The sequence below is a fragment of the Tachyglossus aculeatus genome, unplaced genomic scaffold (assembly GCF_015852505.1).
Source record: "Tachyglossus aculeatus isolate mTacAcu1 unplaced genomic scaffold, mTacAcu1.pri scaffold_105_arrow_ctg1, whole genome shotgun sequence".
Taxonomy (NCBI): Eukaryota; Metazoa; Chordata; class Mammalia; order Monotremata; family Tachyglossidae; genus Tachyglossus; species Tachyglossus aculeatus.
The window spans coordinates 1,349,790-1,370,791 of record NW_024044844.1 but is presented as its reverse complement, the minus strand read 5'-3'; the positions used below and the strand labels follow the sequence as shown (position 1 = coordinate 1,370,791).

At 48.7% G+C, this 21,002-nt stretch overlaps 1 pseudogene; it reads right to left on the bottom strand.

Annotated features, from left to right (window-relative positions):
- Nucleotides 1–332: 332 nt before the first annotated feature.
- On the bottom strand, nucleotides 333–7,492 carry LOC119922504 (annotated as a pseudogene).
- Between the last annotated feature and the right edge of the window lie 13,510 nt (nucleotides 7,493–21,002).

Genomic DNA, 21,002 nt, shown 5'->3' with positions numbered 1-21,002 from the left:
CCACCTGGGCACGCGCACTCACACATTGATGCAGGATTCACTCACACATACAGATGTAGGAAAACAAATGCACCTCTCTGCGGTACCCACATACACACTGGAATCGTACAACCCCATTCAGGTCAGACGTTGGCACCGGACTCCCAGGGCATTGGCGGGCGCTGTCCCTGAACCGGTTCTGGCAGGCCCCTGATTCTCCAGGAACCGGAACCTCCTCGAGATAGGGAAGGCTTCTGATCGCTGACAGCCCCCCAGTTTGCCCCTCGCTGCTCTCAGATTACAAACCATTCCCCAAGAAGCCCGTCTTGGGCCTGGAAAAGAAGCAGCTTCCCCTAGAGCTGGACAAGAAGCCCTCCTGGCGGCGGCGGCCTCGGCCCTCATGGAAATGGAGAAGGAACAAACGCTCCGCACAGTCCCCATGGGCAAGAGCAGGGCTTCCCGTTTTCCTAGAAAGTCCCGGTCTGCCAGGGGGCTTGTCCCTCCTTTCCCCTGTTCCCTGCTCCTGTCACCGCCTTCCCGCGCAGCAGACACCTCGTGAGTTCCATGACTTCGACCAGCACGTGGTAGTGCAGGGCAGATCAAGCAGGCTACCTGATCTCCTCTTCCCAGAGCTCCTTCGAAGGGGGTGGGGGGCGAGGGCAGGACTGAGGGGAGGCCGGAAAACGGGACACTTGTATTGCAGGAAATGTAAAGTAGGCCGGTCGAACTCCTCACCAGTCCACGGCTGCACCCTCCCGACACTCCTCGCCCCGCTGTGGCCTTGTAAATCCAATTTCCTATACCCCACGATTCTAAATCTATCCTAACCCACACGGCCCCTTCCTAATGTCTCCAGTTTTTTCCTGATTAATGGCCAGTCCTGCCCCTTCCTCATCTGCAGAATGATCTGGGTTGGGGTCCAGGGAGGAAGAGTGCGGCTATTATTGTCTCCGGGCTACTTATCTCTCCAGCCCCGGCGACAATGGAGTCAGCGAAAGTTGAAAAGAAAAACACAAGAAAATCCTTTTTATCATCATTGCGGTTGATTAACCGACTCACGTCATGACATCGCGTCACTTAACCAACTTGGGCACACAGTTCCCCATTTCACATATATATCGTTATACCACATTACTTCCTCCTCCCTGTAATTAATTTGCGTCTCTGTCTCCAGGTAGATGGTAAACTCTTGAGAACAGGGATCAAACTTTCTAACACAACTAGGCTATCCCAAGTGCAATACGCTTGGAACAGTGCTTGGAACATAGTAAGCGCTTAACAAATATCATCATCATCATTAATGCACTGCACATAGCAGGTGACCAATACATATTATTGATTGATTAACTGGACGATTGACTGATAGGTGGCACAGAATTGAAATAGTTGCAATACACATTCCCTGCCCTCAAGGGATTTTACTCGCCGATTAGCGAGTAAAATCGGGGAAAAAAATTTGATAGCCAACAGATCGCTGGAGGCAGAAAAAAACAAATATAAAACAGAAAGCTGGCAAACACATCAAGACTAAACTGTGCCTGTTCAGTTAACATACAAAGGAGACGATACGTAAATTCCCTTCGCCCTTGAGCACGTATTTATACAGTTACTCGGCAGGGACTTTTCGTCTTCTAGTTCTCCTGGGGATGAATTGGCAAATCTGCATTCAGACTCCCCTGGCATCACTAGTTACCAGGTTATACAGTTGCCCGAGGGTACCTTTGGAGGCCTCTCTTCTCCTCCACTCTCAGGAAATAACAACTTATCCTCATTTTATGTCTTCAGCCCTGAGGTTTTTTGCTCCTTCTTTGTTGATTTTATTCGCTATGAAATCTTTGATGATTAAATTGCTATTCATTATAACAAAACCATGTGACCATGTCGTTTGGGTCACTGGAAGGAGACACTCGGAAACCTTAATGTCCCCCAGGGTTCAAGACTCCTTGTGATTTTCCCGTTCCTGAAATAGGATCATTCATCTTTCTTTTCCTCTAGACTATAAGATAGTTGTGGGCATGGAACAGGAACTATCCTTCACTGGGATCACGGTCTAAAGGAGAGGGAAAGCAGGAATATAATCCCCATTTTATAGCTGTGGAAATGGAAGCAAAGAGAAATTGAGTGATTTACTAGCTGTCACAGAGATATCAAGTGGTAGTACCAGGCTTGGAATCCCAGTATCCTAACTCCCAGTCCTGGGCTCTCCACTAAACAATGGCCATTTTGGTCATGAAGTATTGCGTTAAAAGTCCATTGTTTTAGACTGGGAGTTAGAAAATAATATGGAATCCTCTAGGTAATGCTAACAATCTTTGGGGTTTCCTCTTGTTGCCTTCCAGAATTGAGTGTATTTCCTTCTTTAGCAAACAGGAGGCTCCGGGAATGTTCCTGCCATTCCCTGCCATTTCCAGAACTCTGTCTTCCCCAATCTTCCAGAGATAGTGAAGGGACCCCTGGAGATCCTAAATCCTTGGAGAGAGAACTCTGTTCATTTACTGCCAGGGCCTGGTCTGGGCAGGCAGCCCGAGTCCGAATCACCAGGAATTAACGAATCAATTAACCGTACTTATTATGTGCTACCTTTGTAAAGCGCACTGTTCTAAGCGCTTGGGAGAATGCAATATAACAATGTTTGTAGATACGTTCCCTGCTCACAACGGGTTTAGAGTTTAGAGAGGGAGACAGACGTTAATATGAATAAAGAAATTACGCATATGTCCATAAGTGTTGTGGGGCTAAGGGAGGGTGGAAAATGGGGGGAAATCCAAATGCCAGGATGCCGCAGAAGGGAGTGGGAGAAGAGGAAACGAGGGCATAGTCGGGGAAGTCCTCTTCGAGGAGATGCGCTTTTACTAAGGCTTTGATGGGGGGGAGAGTGATCCTCTCATTCGAAGGCCTATATGAAGAAAGAGGGCGTTCCAGGACAGAGGCAGGACAAGGGCGAGAGGTCAATGGTGAGGTAGATGAGATGGAGGTACAGTGAGTAGGTTGGCATTAGAGGAGCCAAATGTGCGGACTGCGTTGTAGTAGGAAATCAGGGAAGCATGTTAGGAGAGGGCAATGTGATTGAATGAGTGCTTTAAAACCTAGAAAAGAGTTTAGGGGACAATGTCCAGCACGGAGCACCCAGCCGGTATTGCTCTGTTAAATCGACCGCCGGACTCTGTTCTCTCCTGTCTGCCACAGGAGGGGAAACAGCAGTAAAAGCGTTGGCAACTGCACTTGTAGCCGACAACCCCAGAGAGATACTGTTTTCTTGGTCATTCGTGGTGGTGCTGAACTGACAGCATCTCAGCTGCAAGCGGGACCAAAGCAGGACTCGCCCCTTCCGCTAGAGAACGTGTGTCTTGGAGCCCAAGGAGTCCTACAGGTGGAGTGAAGGAGAAAAGGAGACAGGGAGGCGGAAAGAGAGTTTAATCAGAAGTGGCAATATATATGAGAAGGAAAAGGAAGAGATTCAGAGGAAGTGGGGAATATAATAATAATAATGATTGTGCTATTTAAGTGTTTACATGTCCCAAGCACATTAAGCGTTGGGGTGGATACAAGCACCTAGTACCACAATTATTATTATTAGGGAAGAGGTCTCCTCCAGCAGTCCACCATCTTTCCTGTCTCACAAGCCCGTAACCTTGGCGTTTTCCTTAACTCGTCTCTCTCATTCAATTCACATATTCAACCCATTACTAAATCCTTTCTGTTCCACTTTCACGTCGCTAAAATTCGCCCTTTCTTCTCCATCCAAATGGCTACCACGTTAATCCAGTCACTTGGATCCAGTCCCTCTTGGATACTTTATCAGCCTCCTTACTGACCTTCTTACCTCCTGTCTCTCCCCATTCCCGTCCATATTTCACTCTACTGCCCATATCATTATTCTACAAGAACGTTCAGACCCTGCTTCCCCATTCTTCAAGAAACTCCGGTGGTTGCCCATCCACCTCCACATCACACAGAAATGCCTCACTATTGGCTTTAAAGCACTCAATTACCTTGCCCCATTCTAACTCACCTCCCTATTCTACCACTGCAACCCAGCCCATAACCTTCTCCATGTATCTCGATCTCGTCTATCGCGCCGCCAAGCTCTCTCCCACGTCCTACCACTGTCCTGGAACGCCCTCTCTCCTCATATGCGACAGACAATGACTTTCCCCTCCTTCCAAGCTTTACAGAAGGTACACCTCTTCCAAGAGGCCTTCCTTGACTAACTCCTCCTTTCCTCTTTTCCCACTCGTTTCTGCGTCGCCCTGACTTGCTCCCTTTATACATTCCCTTTTCCAGCCCCAGAGCACTTATACACATAGCTGTAATTTATTTACATTAGTGTCTGTTCCCCCCTCTAGATCGTAAGCTGGTTGTGAGCAGGGAATGTATCTGTTATATAATTACATTGTTCTCTTCCAACTGCTTAGTACAGTGCTCTACACCCAATAAGTGCTCAATAAATATGAGTGATCAACTGATGTTCCCGGGAAATTCGGAAACTGAGTCATCTTTTGCTGGAGGAAGTTTCCATGGTCGCCTTTGCTAAGGAGTACTTCCCTTGCTATTGAATTTATTTTGTGCAAGTCAGAGGAGAGGTGTGGACAGCGAGGTGAGGGCGTCCAGTCCGCAGCAAACACACAGCAATCTCAGGCCCATGTTTTATTAGGCTAAAGGTTTCAGGAACCAAGAATAAACTCAGGGGTGGGTTGGACAGGGGAAGCAGCAGCAGTCGTAGTCTGGATCAGAGGGAGGATGGGCTGCTATGTCCCATGGGGAAGAGCTACAGATTACTTACCCCCACCCCCATCGAATCAAGGTCCAGGAGGAATAGGGCCTGCCAGGATGGTCAGGGAGGGGGCCAGCGATGACGGCGAAGGGGGAAGTCGAGGACCGGAGGGTTGTAGAGAATTGGAGGAGTTGAATCAGGCACAGGGGCACCTCCGAGGGGCAGGGAGAGGTACAGGATCAATTTCTCGGGTGTGCGACATGCACAGCTGTAGAGATCATCTCAGAAGTCCTGCAGGTAAGAGTGAGGATAGAGTCACCCTGGATCCCTCATTGCCAATCATGAGAACCGTATTCCTTTCCAATACGGGGCGTCCAAGGCTCAGGTAAAGCAAGCTGGGTTGGAGCCGCTCCTTGTGGTCAGGGAACGTGTCTACCAATTTTGTCATATTGGACTCTCACAGTCGTCTAGTACAGAGCTCAACACGGACTAAGAACTCAATAAATACCATTGATGGATTGACTGGAGTTAAGCTTGTTAGGCTGTGGGATGGGGCCGGAGGGGAGGGGACTCTCCTAGAAACAGCCCCTGGAGATTCCTTAAGTGATGAAAACAGAGATCAAGCCCTCTCCGCCAGTCCAGTGACATCATGACTTTATAGAGAAGCAGTGTGGTCCAATGGAAAGAGCCCGGGCTTGGGAGTCAGAGGTCATGGGCTCTAATCCCGGCTTTGCCAATTGTCAGCTGTGTGACTTTGGGCAAGTCACTTAACTTCTCTGTGCCTCAGTGACCGCATCTGCTAAATGGGGATGAAGACTGTGAGCCCTACGTGGGACAATCTGATCACCTTGTATCCTCCCCAGCGCTTGGAGTAGTGCTTTGCACATAGTAAGCGCTAAACAAATGTCATTTCTATTATTATTTTTATTATTATTTTCAAGGGGTTGGGGAGAAGGGAGCTGGAGCTGGTGGAGGAACAACTTTGCCGGGGAAATTCAGAGCCCCCAGCCCCCACACCCCTCCCTTCCTCTCTGGATGATCACAAGAGGTCAAAGCTTAGATAGGCATGTCCTCCCTTTGCACAGGGAAAGGAAGGGGCAAGGACCTTACCTGTGGGCTAAGGGCACGGTGTCCTGGAAAGGAGAGACCTGATAGGTCTGGGCAGGAACAGCTAGGACCCCACACCTTTCCTCTCTCCCTTCCTCTCCAGAAGACCAGGGGCTCCCCTATGTGGGTGGGTACAGCAGCTCAGGAGAGGAAGAGGGACAAGGTCGCTTAATGCGATGGCTTGGGATGCGTCCACCCTGAGATAAGAGGAATCGTGTGGGACATCCCACGAACCAGGAGTCCTCCCGCCTGCTATTAATCCTCCACACCGGACCTGAGCTCTGTCACTGCTCTCAGACTTGCTGCCACTGCCTGGAGAGACTTTGATTCCCCAGGGGCTCCCATGATCCCCGAGTTTGGATTCCCCTGATAAGAGATGAGGGGAGCCTAAACCCTGGCAAAGAGGCCCCCGACTCCCTGAGCCCCAGTCCCACTGGAGACAGTTGGGGAGACACAGGGAGAGCCCCTGCTCCCATCCCCAGACCTTTCCGGTCCTTGAAGTGGACGGTGAGTCCCACAGCGAAGAAGATGAGGCCCAGCACCAAACCCCCAACTCCGCTCAGCATCTTGCTCCAGGAGGATTCAAACTGGGCCCCTGAGGAGGATAGGTCACACGGGATCAGCCTGCAGAGTCCTCTCCAGGGACATTAGTGGCCAGCCTGAGGGATGGGGAACAAAGAGGCCGGTAGGTAGCCTGGTTACTTCTTGAAACTTGGACTGGGGTCAAAGGTCAGCCTCCTCCCCAGGGTCCCCATCTAAGTGAGAGGTAGAAGGGCACGAAGGAGCTTGGGTTTCTGCTCTCAACCAGCTTGGGAAGGGTAGAAGTCCAGGAACTAGGGCCCAGGGCAACGTCTCCTTGTGGGGAATCTCCCATCTCCCAGATCAACACCCCCAAGTCCCCTAAAGATGTGCCCACGGCCTTGAGGGGTGTGTGGCAGGGTCCTCTGATCTCCATCGGAGGGGCTAGGAGCTCCCAAATCTCCATAGTGATGAAATCGATAGTGCTGGATGTCATGCCGGGGCAAAAACCCCGGACACAGACGGTCAAGGAGGGACACCGGCCACAGGAGGTGGAATTGGGGGCAGGTGGGGCAGGGGCCGCCTGTCACTCCACTCCACGGTGACGGGGTGCTGCAGGTTGCGGTGCTCCACGTGGCAGGCGTAGACATCTCCGTTCTTGGGGGTCATTTCCAGCATCACCAGGACCTGGAAGGTCCAGGCCCCTTGATGCATCAGATCCGTCTGCACGACCCCTTCCTTCTGCTCCTGTCCATTCCGCAACCACTGGACTTGGGTGTCTTCTGGGTAGAACCACGTCACGGAGCAGACGAGCATCTGGTGTCGTTCCAGGGACTTTGCCTTTGCCTAGGAGACCTTCACTGTGGGCTGGACTGGGGGAGGAGGGAAGCAGGAGAAGAAGTCAGAGACGATGGGACTGTCTTCCGTCAGGCGACCCAGTAGCACCAAGGTCTTCCTGTTCAGTCTGACCCTAAATCTTTGTGCTACTTACTCCTCCACAGTGTCTCCAGCCCTGCACCCCCCCCCAACACACACACACATTTCACCCATCTCCAGGTATGAGAAATGAAATTATTTATAAAGCATTCACATTGTCCAGGACACTGCATTAAACACTTGGAGAGATGTTTATCTACCCATTGCTCCTCTGTGCTCCTTACCCACATCGTCCATCTATGACCCCTCCCCGGCACCTTACGGGGTCCCCTACCAATCACCCAACCATGCTTCCTACCCACCACTGCCCCTCCCGCTCCATCGCACCATCCGTGCTCCCTGCCCACAGCCCCGCTGTGCTCCCTACCCTAGTACCCTTTGGTGTCATTAACAAAATAAATAGAATAGTAAATATGTAAAAGTAAAATAAGCAGAGTAATACATCTGTAGAAGCATTTATGCAGGTGATGCGGCGAGGGGAAGGAGGTAGGGCGGGGGGATTGGGAGTGGGAGAGGAAAGAGGGGGCTCAGTCTGGGAAGGCCTCCTGGAGGAGGTGAGCTCTCAGTAGGGCTTTGAAGGGAGGAAGAGAACTAGCTGATGGATGTGCGGAGGGAGGGCATTCCAGGCCAGGGAGAGGACGTGGGTCGGTGGTCGACGGTGGAACAGGCAAGAACGAGGCACAGTGAGGAGGTTAGTGGCAGAGGAGCAGAGGGTGCAGGCTGGGCTGTAGAAGGAAAGAAGGGAAGTGAGGTAGGAAGGGGCGAGGTGATGGAGAGCCTTGAAGCCGAGAATGACGAGTTTTGCCTGATGGTAGCCACTGGAGATTTTTGAGGAGGGGAGTAACATGCCCAGCGCGTGCCTGCATAAAGGTGATCCGGCCAGCAGCGTGAAGTATAGATTGAAGTGGGGAGAGACAGGAGGATGGGAGATTAGAGAGGAGGCTGATAAAGTAATCCAGTCGGGATAGGACGAGAGACTGAGCCAGCAGGGTAGCGGATTGGATGGAGAGGAATGGGCGGATCTTGGCGATGTTGTGGAGGTGAGACCGGCAGGTTTTGGTGACGGATTGGATGTGAGCAGTGAACGAGAGAGCAAAGTCGAGGATGACACCAAGTTTCTGGACTTGTGAGATGGCAAGGATGGTGGTGCCGTCTACAAAGTTAGGGAGAAGGCAGGGTTTGGGAGGGAAGATAAGGAATTCAGTCTTGGACATATTGAGTTTTAGATGGCAGGCAGACATCCAGATGGAGATGTCCTGAAGGCAGGAGGAGACACGAGCCTGAAGGGAGGGATGCAGAGCAAGGGCAGAGATGTAGATTTGGGTGTCATCAGCGTAGAGATGATAGTTGAAGCCGTGGGAGCGAATGAGTTCACCAAGGGATTGAGTGTAGATAGAGCACAGAAGGGCACCAAGAACTGACCCTTGAGGAATGAGTGCTTACCGTGTGCAAAGCACTGTACTAAGCGCTTGGGAGAGTACAGTACAACAGTAAACACACATTTCCTGCCCACAACCAACTTACCGTCTAGAAGGGGACAGACCTTAATATAAATAAATTAATTACATAAATTAAATATATGTATGTAAGTGCTGTGGGGCTGGGACAGGGGAAGAACAAAGAAAGGAAGTCGGGGTGACTCAGAAGGGAGTGGGGAAACTAGAAAGGGGAGCTTAGTCCGGGAAGGCCGCTGAGGAGATTTAGACGTGTAGAGATGAGACGTGAGCTCTCAATAGGGCTTGGACGGGAGGAAGAGAGCTAGCTTGGCAGATGTGTGGAGGGAGGACATTCCAGGCCAGGGGAAGAACGTGGGCCAGGGGTCGACAGCGGGACAGGCGAGAATGAGGCACAATGAGGAGGTTAGTGGCAGAGGAACGGAGGGTGCGGGCTGGGCTGGAGAAGGAGAGAAGGGAGGCGAGGTAGGAGGGGGTGAGGTGATGGTGATCGAAGCCGAGAGTGAGAAGTTTTTGCTTGATTTGCATGCCCAGAGCGTTTCTGTACAAAAATAATCCGGACGGCAGAGTGAAGTATAGACTGAAGTGGGGAGAGACAGGAGGATGGGAGTTCAGAAAAGAGGCTGATGAAGTAATCCAGTCGGGATAGGATGAGAGATTGAACCAGCAAGGTAGCGGTTTGCATGGAGAGGAAAGGGCGGAATTTGGCGATGTTGTGGAGGTGAGACCGGCAGATTTTGGTGACGGATTGGATGTGTGGGGTGAATGAGATAGCCGAGTCGAGGATGACACCAATGTTGCGGGCTTGTGAGACGTGAAGGGTGGTAGTGCTGTCTACAGTGAAGAGAAAGTCAGGGAGAGGACAGGATTTGGGAGGGAAGATAAGGAGCTCAGTCTTGGACGTATTGAGGTTTAGATGGCGGGCAGACATCCAGATGGAGATGTTCTGAAGGCAGGAGCAGATACGAGCCTGGAGGGAGGGAGAGAGAGCAGGGGCAGAGATGTAAATTTGGGTGTCATGAGCGTAGAGAAAATATTTGAAGCCGTGGGAGCGAATGAGTTCACCAAAGGGAGTGAGTGTAGATAGAGAACAAAAGGGGACCAAGAACTGACCCTTGAGGAACCCCTACAGTAAGGGGATGGGAGGTGGAGGAGGAGCCCGCAAAAGATACTGAGATTGAATGGCCGGAGACATAAGAGGAGAACCAGGAGAGTGCGGAGTCTGTGACTCCAAGGTTGGATACTGTGTTGAGGAGAACGGGGTGATTCACAGTGTCGAAGGCAGCTGAGAGGTGGAGGAGGATTAGGTTACAGTAGGAGAAATGGATCTGGCAAGAAGGAAGTCATTGGTGAGCTTTGAGAGGGGAGTTTCAGTGAAGTGTAGGGGACAGAAGCCAGATTGGAGGGGGTCTAAGAGAAAGTTGGATGTGAGGAATTCGAAGCAGCGAGTGTTAACGACTCATTCCAGGACTTTCGAAAGGAAGGATAGGAGGGAGATAGGGCGATAGCTAGGAGGGGCAGTGGGGTCATGAGAGGGCCTTTTTAGGATGGGGGAGACGTGGGCATGTTTGAAGGCAGTGGGGAAGGAACCAGTGCAGAGTGAGCGGTTGAAGATGGAAGTTAAGGAGGGGAGGAGGGAAGAGGTGAGAGTTTTCATAATATGAGAGGGAATGGGGTCCGAAGCACTGGTGGATGGGTAGCCCCTGAGAGGAGGGAGGAGATCTCACCTGAAGATACTGTTGGGAAGGATGGGAGAGTAGCGGAGAGAGTTGGGAGCCAGGGCGTTGGAGAAGGTGGAGGAGTGACTTTGGGGAGCTCAGACCTGATGGATTTAATTTTATTAATGAAGTAGGAGGCCAGATCGTTGGGGGTGATGGAAGGAGGAGAAGGAGGAACAGGGGGCCTGAGAAGGGAGTTGAGTTAAATGTATGGAAGAGCTGACGGGGATGATGGGCATGGTTGTCAATAACGGGAGAAAAATAGTTTTGCCTGGCAGAGGAGAGGGCAGAGTTAAGGCAGGAAAGGATGAATTTAAAGTGAACAAGTTTGGCTTGGTGTTTTAGACTTTCGCCAGCAGCGTTCAGCAGCTGAGCATAAGAGCAAAGGAGACAGACAGTGGCAGTGATCCAAGGCTGTGGGTTAGTGGTACTAGAGCGGCAAAGGGAAAGGGGAGCGAGTGAGTTAAGTTGAGTAGAGAGGGTGGAGTTGAGAGCAGTAATCTGGTCATCAAGAGTGGGTAGAGAGGATAGGGAGGTGAGGTGGGGTGTGATGCGCTGAGAGAGATGGACGGGATCGAGAGAGCGGAGGTCTCTGTGAGGTAGTAATATAGATTTACTGGGGGGAGGAGTGTGAGTGAGGAGGCAGGTGAGAAGGTTATGATCAGAGAGAGGGATTTTGGAGTTGGTGAGGGAGGAGATAGTGCAGCGATAGAAGATGATGAGGTCGAGAGTGTGACCAAGGTGGTGAGTGGGCGAGGTGGGGTGGAGCAGGAGGTTGGCAACATCAAGGAGAGATAGAAGGCCCGCGGCAGAAGAGTCACCAGGGACATCCATGTGGATGTTGAAGTCTCCGAGGATCAGAGTGGGCATGGAAAAGGAGAGAAGGAAGGTGAGAAAGGGGTCGAAATCGTTCAAACAGTTTGGAGGTGGGGCCACGGGGGCGGTAGATGATGTGTACAAGAATCTGGAGGGTGTGGTAGAGGCATATAATATGGGCTTCAAAGGAGTGGGCTCCTTCTACAGCCCAGCCCGCATCCTCCTCTGCTCTGCCGCTAATCTCCTCACCGTGCCTCGTTCTCGCCTGTCCCGCCGTCGACCCCCGGCCCACGTCATCCCCCCTGGCCTGGAATGCCCTCCCTCCCCACATCCGCCAAGCTAGCTGTCTTCCTCCCTTCAAGGCCCTACTGAGAGCTCACCTCCACCAGGAAACCTTCCCAGACTGAGCCCCCTCCTTCCTCTCCCCCTCGACCCCTCTCCATCCCCACCATCTTACCTCCTTCCCTTCCCCGTAGCACCTGTATATATGTATATATGTTTGTACATATTTATTACCCTATTTATTTATTTTACTTGTACATATCTATTCTATTTATTTTATTTTGTTAATATGTTTGGTTTTGTTCTCTGTCTCCCCCTTCTAGATTGTGAGCCCACTGTTGGGTAAGGACTGTCTCTATATGTTGCCAACTTGTACTTCCCAAGCGCTTAGCAGAGTGATCTGCACACAGTAAGCGCTCAATAAATACGATTGATTGATTGATTGAGTGCAAGGAAGGTGAATGGGGAAGAGGGGTAGTGCGAAAGCGACATTGTGGAGTCTTTTCCGGTGAGTCTGGGGGAGTGGGAGAAGAAGAGGCCTCCGGTGGAGAGAGCAGCAGAAGAGATCGTGTCATCCGGGGTGAGCCCTGTTTCGGTAAGGGCGAAGAGGAGGAGAGAGCGGGAAAGGAACAGGTCAGAGATGAAAGGGAGTTTGCCTATGGAGCGGTGGTTCCATAGATCACACTTGGCAGCAGCTATGGAGGGAAGGGAGGGAGGGGGAAGTGTGTGAGGGGAAGGGCGGGTTTGGATTGGAATGAGTTGGCGGGGGCCTGGGCGTGGAGAAGGGAAATTGGGGGTGGCGATGAGAAAGGAGAATTGGAATGGGGCGGGGGCGGGGAGGAGGGGAGGAAAGAGGTTGAAATAATAATAATAATAATAATAATAATAATAATAATAATAATAATAATAATAATAATAATGGTATTTGTTAAGCGCTTACTGTGTGCCAAGCACTGTTCTAAGCGCTGGGGGAAAACAAGGTGGTCAGGTTGTCCCACGTGGGGCTCACGATCTTAGTCCCCATTTTGCAGATGAAGTAACTGAGGCACAGAGAAGTGAAGTGACTTGCCCAAAGTCACACAGTTGACAGTTTGCAGAGCCGGGATTTGAACTCATGACGTCTGACTCCAAAGCCCGGGCTTTTTCCACGGAGCCACGCTGCTTCTCACATCTTTCCACAGAGCCACGCGCTGAAAGGGAGGGGTTGAGGGGTTGAGGGTTAAGAGTTGGCGCTGGTACAAAGGGATTCTGGGGAGGGGGTGGGGAGAGGATTGGGGGAAGGGTGAAGGGAGTGAAAGAGCTGGGTGGGAGAGGGACGGGGAATGTGAGGACTGGGAAGGGCAGATGGGAGCAGGGGAATTGATAGTTCATGGTGAGGTCAGCAAGGTAAATGACAGCACAGCGAACAGTTAAAAATTAAAATGCAGTAGCAATAATAAAATAGGTAGATGAGGACATCAGAGAGAGCAGTTAACAATTAACATGCGATAGTAATGACGAAATAAGCAGATGATGACATCATAGAGAGAAGTTAACGATTAACATGCAGAAGCAACCATAAAATAGTCAGATGATGCCCACAGCAGAAGAATGAATTGTCCATGGGTTAGTCAAATCAAATAAAAAAGGCTAATGGCAAGGAGAGTCCAGGGGCTCTTGGCAGAAATTCATCTGAGGTGGTGGATTATTTAGTCCTATGGATGGCAGTTCTGGGGGTTATGGGGGTTCAAGGGAGAGGAAACGCCTAGGAAGAGGAGTACACAGCCAAACAGCATGGGTGGGCTGAGTAGTTGCGAATGGGGTTGTCGTTAAAGTAACGCTTGAGAACAAGGGCCTTTTTCCCCGGGGAGGGGGGCGGGGGGAATCAGTCATGTCCGGTCCGGGAAAGAGGGAGTGAGGGCTCCACAAAGAAGTTCGCTTATGGTGGGGGTGTGTGTGAAATAATAATAATAATAATGGCATTTGTTAAGCGCTTACTATGTGCAGAGCACTGTTCTTAGCGCTGGGGGGATGCAAGGTGATCAAGTTGTCCCACGTGGGGCTCACAGTCTTAATCCCCATTTTACAGACGAGGGAACTGAGGCTCAGAGAAGTTAGGTGACTTGCCCAAGGTCACACAGCGGACATGTGGCAGAGTCGGGACTCGAACCCATGACCTCTGACTCCAAGGCCCGTGCTCTTTCCAATGAGCCACACTGCTTCTCTAAAGCAAGGGGACACAATGTCCCACGATCCCATTTGGCTACTTGGATGGACTAGAGGTTGCTTCGAGGGGTGAGGATGATGGACAGGCATTGAATCCCCATTTTACATATGAGGAAACTTAGAACAGGGAAGTTAAATGACTTGTCCAAGGTCACACACCAGATAAGTGACAGACTCAGGATTAGAACTCAGGTCCTCTGACTCCCAGACCCTGACTTTCCACTAAGCCATGCTTCTCCCACTATCTTAAAGTGTAGGGTAGAGGCCCTACAGTCCACGTTCCAGGTGTTCCCCAAAGTGTGTTGTTGTTACATCCAGCGGAAGCAACGTGGCTTGGTGGAAATTCCATGGGTCTGGAACTCAGGATACCTGGATTATAATCCCAGCTCCACCACATGTCTGCTCTATGACCTTGGTCCAGTCATTTCACTTCTCCGTGCCTCAGTTTCCTCATCTGTACAATGGGCATTAAGACTGTTAGCCCATGTGGGACCTGGACTAAGTCCAACACGATTCGACTAGTATCTATCCCAGCACTTAGTACAGGGCCTGGCACAAAGTAAGTGCTTAAGAAAGGTCTCTTCACATAGTAAGCGCTCAATAAATATCACTGATCGATTGATTAACAAAATGCTAAAAAAAGAGACATAGATCTGGGCTGAATGGGCAATCCTCTCATTCAGTCACTTCTTATGGACTTATGTCTCCCTAGGCTTCATCCTTGGATCTGAAAGACTCTCTGGACCACCTCACAAACAAACAAATGAACGGGAAATTTCTCATTTTGTTCCCCACCTGTCTGTACATAATCGAGCCCCAATAGGAAACAGGAAGTGATGAGCTTGCCTGACAGGACATACTGACATCTTCATCTCTAGGAAACCAGTAGCATTGGTGAACCCAAGTCTTTTTCTAACCCCCTTTTACCTTCCGGGGTACTGAGTTCTTCAACTCACAGGTCTCTTCCTCTTCCATTCCCTCAGTGACCCTATCGGCATCATCGGGATAATAGATGTGGAGTGTGGAAAATATAGGTGATTTAAAGCCATCGGAGCAGGGAGGATGGAAATCAATGGGAATGGAGACCGGCCTTCTCCATCAATTTGCCAAGATAGAAAAACTCCCAAGACCTGGATGACTTGTTCAGGCTACAGACGAACCTGCTTGTTTAGTCTCTAAAGCTCTCTGAGGGAGAAGATCCTAATCACTGAGAATCAGACCTCTTACATAGTGTTTCTGGACACTTTAATCCCAGGCCTCCAAGGAAGTAGCCCTAGGGATGGCCTGGGGTTTTTAGAGCCTAATTGAATCCACTGGACAAGACAGTGGGATTTGCCTTTCTGGAGACTTGTTTTTAGGGAGGAATGGGGATAAGAGATAGGATGGAGATAAGGAGAGTTAAGAGGTGTCCATGAACTCAGAGCCCAGAATCAATCAACCAATGAGAATTCTTGAGCACTTGCTATGTGCAGTACTTAGCACTTGGGAGAGTACAATACAACAGAATTGGCAGGCATGTTCCCTAACCACAGTGGTTTACAGTCCAGAGATAAGAGACAGACTTAATATGAATATATCATTTATAACATATAATTTAAAGATATGTACAAAAGTGCTGTGCGGTTGAGGGTGGGGCAAATGTCAACTGCCCAAAGGTAACAAATTCAAGTGCATAGGGGATACAGAAAGGAGAGGGAGCTGGGGAAAAAAGGGTTTAATTGAGGAAGGCCTCTGAAAAGCCAGGAGGTTCAATTAGGCAACAAAGCATTGCCAGGGGAAGAGAAGGTAAGATAATAAATAGTTCATCTAGGATTTCCTCAGCCCTTGGATTCCTTCTTATCCTCCCTGACAAGCTGGAAAGTTTGGGGTCTCTCACTACTATTTAGACTGTGCCCATCTGGACTGAGGACCACTGTCACCAGCAACCTGGCATCAATCTTAGAAAGATAATAATTATAATTTAAAAAAATTTGGTTAAGTGCTCACTATTTGTCAAGCACTGTATTAAGTGCTGAGGAAGATAGAAGCTAATCAGGTCCCATCTGGGGTCCACAGTTTAAGTAATAATAATAATTTTAATGACAATATTAACAATAATATTAGTTTTTTAAATACTTATTAGGGGTTAAGCACTATACTACACACTGAGGTAAATATGTGATAATCAGGTCCCACATGGGGCTCACAGACTAAGTACAAAGAGAGCAGCCTAATTCAGGCTAGGGTAGTGGAGATTGATTGATATTTATGCCCCAAAGATTGGTCCTGGGAGTTGATTAATTAATTAATCGTGGTATTTGTTCAGCCTGGAAAAAGTCATTCATTCATTCATTCATTCAATCATATTTATTGATCGCTTACTCTTTGCAGAGCACTGTACTAAGAGCTTTGAAAGTACAATTCAGAAATAAAGAAAGACAATCCCTGTCCACCCCGGGCTTACAGTCTAGAGGAGGGGAGACAGATATCAAAACAAATAAACAGGCATCAGTATAAATAAATACAATTTTAGATATATACATATATACATACGTGCTGTGGGATGGGGGGGGGAGGAGCAAAGGGAGTGGTTCGAAGTGATGTGGAAGAGCGGGCAACCTGAGGAAAAGGGGGGCTTAGTCTGTGAAGGCCTCTTGGAGGAGGTATGCCTTCAGTAGGGCTTTGAAGTGGGGAAGAGTGATTTCTTGGTGGATTTGAGGAGGGAGGGCATTCCAGGCCAGAGGTAGGATGTGGTCCGGGGTCATTAGTGGGACAGGCAAAATTGAGGCACAGTGAGAAGGTTAGCACCAGAGGAGTGGAGTGTGTGGGCTGGGATGCAGAAGGAGAGAAGGGAGGTGAGGTAAGAAGGGGTGAGGTGATGGAGAGCTTTGAAGCCAATAGTGAGGCATTTTTCTTTGATGTCATGAAATGTGCTGATGTAACAATTGCCACAAAAATACAAATTGTCAATTCCATCGTGTGTCCAGTGACAATGTACGGATCTGAAAGCTGGACAGTGAAAATAAGGATAGAAAGAACATCAATTCTTTTGAAATGTGGTGTTGTAAAAGGGTTTTGCGAATACAATGGACTGCCCGAAAATCAAGCAAATGGACTTTAGAACAAATTAAGCCAAAGTGGTCTTCGGAAGGCCAAACAAAGCGACTTAGAGTAGCATATTTTGGACACATAATCAGGAGAATTAATTCTCTGGAGGAGACACTAATGCTAGGAAATATCCAGGGAAAATGAGAAAGAGGCAAACCAGCAGCTAGATGGATAGAAACCATAGCAACGATAACGGAAAAACCGCTGGAAAGGTTGCAGACTATGGCAGAGTACAGGATGTTCTTAAGAAAGTATTTCCATGGAGTCACTGTGAATCAGAAACGACTCGATAGCACTTAATGATATTAATAATAATTTGTTCAGCAGTTATAATCTGGCAGGAACTGTTTAAGCGCTGGGGTAGAGACAAGGTAATTGTTTTGAACACAGTCCCTGCCCCACATGGGGTTCACAGTCGGACCTCTGACGCCATCCCATAATATTTTATCAAAGCACTTGCCCCTCCCTTTTTTCTTCCCTGACAACCATCTTTAGCTGTTCACACTCCAGTGGCCTTTTCCCCATTGCTGTCAAACATGCTAATGTATCCCTATCCTTGAAAAACCTGCTCTTGATCCCATGGCTCCCTCCAGTTATCTATCACCCCAACTCTGTCCTAGCATTCCTCTCCATACTCCTTGCAGGAGTTGTTTGCTCCTGCAGTCTTCACTTCCTCTTCTCCAGCTCTCTCCTTCCAATCTGACTTCCACGCCACAGAAACAGTCCTCTTTAAGGCAACCAGTGCCCCTTCTTCTTGCCAAATCTGATGCCCTTTACTCTATCTTAATCCTCCAAGACCTCTTAGCTCCTTTCTACAATGTGGACCACTCCCTTCTTCGTGAAATTTTATCCAACCTTGGTTTCACTGACACTGTGCTCTCTTGGTTCTCCTATCCGCTGGAGGTTAAGTGGGTCTCATTGTGAACAACAAGCTAAAGAAGAAATGATGAAGAAAGAAGTCTTGGGCTTGGTTTCCTGTCATTGATCTCCTATATCATCTTTACACTGTAAGCTTGATGTGGGCAGGAAAAATGTCAGCCAACTCTTGTATTCTCCCGAGGGCTTAGTACAGCACTCTGCACACAGCAAGTGCTCAGTAAATACCACTGATCGAATGACTCATGCTGAAAAGAAGAGGAGGCATTTTACTTTGTAAATGTCATAGCAAGCCTATGATAGGATAAAAATCAGTGCTACAATAATTAGCAATTTTATAATCTTTTGCACTTTTATAATTGATGAACTGAGGGGCAGCAATCAGCTTAGTGCCCACAGGCAGCAACATGGTAGGGCTGGAGTCCCGATAAGATCAACCCAAGTCTGAAACCCCTTCCGCAAGCATCCCACCTCCAAGAGTATACCTGAGGGTTCACTCCCCCGATTCAACTCCAGAGAAGCAGCGTGGCCTAGTAGTTACATCACAGGCCTGGAAGTCAGAAGGACCTGGATTGAAATCCCTGCTCCACCTCGTATGTGCTGTGTGACCTTGGACAAGTCACATCACTTCTCTGGGCCTCAGTTCCCTCATCTGTAAAATGGGGATGAAGAGTGGGAGCCCCATGTGGGACATGAACTGTGTCTAACTTGATTAGCTTGTATCTATCCCAGCACTTAGTACAGTGCCTGTCACATAATAAGCACTTAACAAACACTTCAATTCCCCTCCAAAGGGCCCACAGACAGAGGCAAACCCCAACATTTGTATTCAATAGGCAGAGGTCAGAGGTTGGTATCGGTCTGCAGCTTCTGAGCCTTGTATTAACAATGATAATAATCTTTATAGTATTTGTTAAGCACTTATCATGTGCCAAGCACCACCTTCACCCACCCCTCCTGTTGGACACACGTGAAGGGAATGATATTCGTCGGTGACATAGTAGTATCAACAGCCGGTCAATCCAAGGACAGTCAGTAAAAATAAACTATCAAAATTAGGCTAGGAATTTGTATTGCTTCTAGCTGCCAATAGCCGGTTAAGCAGCTTTGATTATTTTTTTATTCGTCACTCACATGACCCGCAGGATTGGGCCTTGTACTGTCTCTTCCAGGACGTGTCCCGTAAGCTAATTAACCTTTATGTATTGTGCAGAAAGCTCCGGGATCATCAAATCTCAGATTGGGGGGCAGCAGGGAGGGGAACCATGACCAGATACTTCCCAGGCAGTATGTCAGAGCAGATAATGCTCAGTGACAAACTCACTGAACCCCGCACACTAATCCACCCCAGAGGGAGAGTGGTGATGAGGAAAACCATTTGATAACTGCTTTCCTCCTCCTTGTTCCGCCGGATTCAGATTGTAAGAGAGCTGGCCTTTTCATCCACGGAGGAATTGGAGGTAGGTGAGCAGGATAGAGTCATCTTTCTGTCTATCTACAGGGTTTCAGGAACAGGAGGCTGGAAGGGGAAGAGTCCCACAGAGACTGAAACTGTGTGCTGGGCCGGGGATGTGTTTGGAAATAGATGGACACTGGAATAATGGAGGCTTAAGAAGGGCTTGTGACTCCAGACTTTGGCTTGGAGGGGTCAAGAAGGATGAGGTTGGGGGAATGAAATGGAAGGGTTTAGGTCTAGCACGTGAATGCCTCAGCTCCTTGTTCTAATGAATTTCTGGGTAACCCTGTATTGGAAGGACCACAAGGTTGGGAGTCGGGAGACTCGTGTTTTCCACTCAGTTACAACAGTTGCATGTCACGTGAGCTTGGTCAAGTAACTTAACTTCTCTGTGTCTTACTTTCCTCATCTGTAAAGTGAGAATTAAATATCAGTTCTTCCTCCCTCTTAAACTGTGAGCCCTGTATGGGACTTGGTCCGACCAGATGGTCTTGTATCTACCACAGCATTTAGCACAGTGTTTGGCCCATATGCTGTTGGCCAACACCACGATTATTATTATGATTATCAATGAGGCAGAGCTGACTCAGGGAGTGATTTACCTAACCTCGATTGCAACACTAATCTCCCTCTCCACTTAAATCTCTTATTAGCTCTTCCTCTTCCACCTCAATCCTCCAGATAGAATACATTCATCCAGGCTCCCCCGATGATTGCCACAAGAATATTCCTAGGCTATATCTTTTTCATGTTATTTGTTAAGCACGTACTGTGTGCCAAGGCACTGAACTAAACACAAGGGTCAATACAAGATAATCAGATTGGACCTATTTCATGTTCCCCCAAGGGGCTCACATTCTAAGAGGAAAGGAGAACAAGTGTTAAATCCCCATTTTACAGATGAGGTAACTGAGGCACAGAGAAGTGAATTGACTTGCCCAAAGTCCCACAGAAGATAGGTGGTGGAGCCAGGTTAAGAACGTAAGCCCCTTTACTACCAGGCCAGTGGTCTATCCATTATGCCATGCTGCATCTTTACACACTAGTCATGAACTAGTCACTAGTTCACTCTCACAAAGGCACCCATTCAAGAGTTAGGATCTCCCACCATCTCCAGTAAATGACTCCTCAGACTCCAGATGCTGGTGCCTGAAGAATCAGTGTCATTGTCAGTAAGGAGCGTCGTGATTAGACTTGAAACGTTAAGAGAAGCAACACTGCCTAGTGGATTCAGCACTGCCCTGGGTGTCAGAAGAACCTAGGCTCTACTCCTGGCTCTGCCACCTGTCTGCTGTGTGACTGGCAGAGTCACTTCACTTCTCGGTGCCTCAGTTCCTTCATCTGAAAAGTGAGGATTAAGACTTTGAACCACATATAGAATGGGAACTGTGACCAACCTCTCTTGTTTTTCCTCTAACCCTTAGGACAGTGCCTGGCACGTAGTAAGAACTTATCAAATACCATTAAAAACAAAGGCACAAGTCAGAGAATGTATTGTTCAGGTCTCGCTCCAGAGATGTTGAGCATTAAGGACACTGCTTTTGCAACAAGTTAGAAAAGGTCCAAAACTGAATTGAAGTCTGCATGAAGCAAGTTGGCATTTCATTCATTTTAATTTTGGTAAAAAACATCCTTCTCTTTTACACATCTTCCAAGGAAAAGCCTAGTTCAGCTGGTGATCCGGCCTGGTAGCACAGCCAAAATTAAATTTGGGAATCTGGACGAATCTGGACATTATTAGCATTTAACTCACCCCAGGTGTCGTGCGCATTGTAGCTTTTATCAATCAATCAATCAGAATTCTGAAGTGCTTTTTCCAGGCAGAGCAGTTATTAAACCTTAGGAAAAGAACT